General features: G+C 37.3%; 1 pseudogene; it reads left to right on the forward strand.

Moving 5' to 3' along the window:
• LOC105531433 overlaps window positions 1-1,838 on the forward strand; it is a 52,855-nt pseudogene that overhangs the window by 1,399 nt on the left and 49,618 nt on the right.

Here is a 1,838-nt window from a genome sequence, read left to right on the forward strand (position 1 = left end):
ATATATATATATATATATATATGCTATAAAACTCGTCCAATTTTTGCTTTTAACATTTATTTTTAGAGTTTTGTTTAGTCCTTGACTCCAAAATCGCAATGATATCTTCAATTTTCTTCTCTTAATTTTATAGTTTTACTTTTTATGCTTTGGATCTTTTGGAGTCCAACTTTACATTTGATATTAGGTGTAAGTCCAAATTGTTTTCTCCTTAGAGTAATCTAGCACCATGTACTAAATAGGCCATGCACTCCGCATTATTTTGTGATGTCAGCCTTAAGTTTATGTGTATGTGTGTGTGTGAGCACCCAAGGTCTATTTATGATTACACTGTTCCATTGATTTATTTATTTGATCTTACACATACATTGTACTGATTTAATTGCCCTGGACTTCTGATCTACCTTAGTATCTGATAATATAAAACCACTCTTTGTTCTTTTTTATCAAAGTTAACCTGGCCTTTCATAGACTTGTACTATTCTGTAAAATTTTAGGGTAAGTATATTAAATGGCTAAAAAAGATCCAGGTGAACTTTTTATTGTGATTTTATTACATTTATAGATTAATTTGAAAGATACACAGGGATTGATTCCTATCACATCCTCCATTCAACTCACTTATTTGGTTTGTGCAAATGACAGGTATATTTTGAAGAACAACAATTGTGGTGGCTGCTCCAGATGTGCTTTTGTTTGACAGAGCAAATCGTCTTGCCACTAGCACTCACCATGCGGCTTTTGACCTGGAAAATGCCTTTTTTTTTAACCTCAATTCCTGTTAATTGAGACCACCAGAAGCATTTACAATACACTTTATTGTCCTAACTTTGAGCTATATCAGCTTTTCAGCCCTCTGTCATAGAATCACAAAGACCTTGATGAGTTTCTCCTCTTCATAGGACATTGCACACTCATCCACTATATCAATGGCATCATACAGATTAGACCAACTGAGCACAAAGCAGCAACTCTAGACATCTTGGTAGGACATATACACGCCAGGGAGTGGTAAATAAATCCAATTTTGGTGAAATTTCTGGTTGTCCAGTGTTCTTAGACATATCAAAACATATTTCCCAGAGTGAAGGACATGTTTTGTAGCACAGCCATGTCCACCTTTGTAGATAACTGGTCTCCTTTTGAAAACTAGCTTCTGACTTGCTACTAAGTCCTAATAGAGACTGAACCCTTGGCCATGGGCCACAAAGTCGCATGTGACCTTAGCTGTCTAAATTCTAAATTCATTCTAAATGAAGTGGTATTATCTGACTTAGTAAACCAAACTGTTGGCATGCACAGAAGCACTCCATTATTATCCCCTATGACAAAGAGCAGTGCAAAGGGAAGGTAGAAAATGGACCTGAAGGCAAAGAAGCCCAGGGTCAATACAACATGCAAAGAATTTCTCTCCCCTGAATAAAAGAGAATATGTTGGGACAGTGAGGATAGGGAGGGATGATGGAATAAAGAATCTCTTTCAAATAGAATTCAAGTGAGTCTTACTAGAGAATGCAGATTAATCCTTGAAGAACCCTGCATATTTGCCAGTTCCTCCAAGTAAAAGAGGAAACTCAAGATAAAACTCACTTCTGAATAAAGAATGAACTTGGAGAGGAAAAACGTAAGTGTCCATGGGAGTTGTGGCATCCCATGAAAAGTGGTCAGGCAGATGGGTCTCCAGACAGAGAAGTGGTCAGGCAGATGGGTCTCCAGACAAAGAAGTGGTCAGGCAGATGGTTCCTGTGGCTAATGTGGAAGCAGAACATCTTCAGGCATGTTTAGGGTGTGGCTTCTTCTCCTATAGACTCAAATAAGAAGAACTTGAAAAAAGTGAA

This window comes from Mandrillus leucophaeus, unplaced genomic scaffold (genome assembly GCF_000951045.1).
Source record: "Mandrillus leucophaeus isolate KB7577 unplaced genomic scaffold, Mleu.le_1.0 Scaffold885, whole genome shotgun sequence".
Classification (NCBI taxonomy): Eukaryota; Metazoa; Chordata; class Mammalia; order Primates; family Cercopithecidae; genus Mandrillus; species Mandrillus leucophaeus.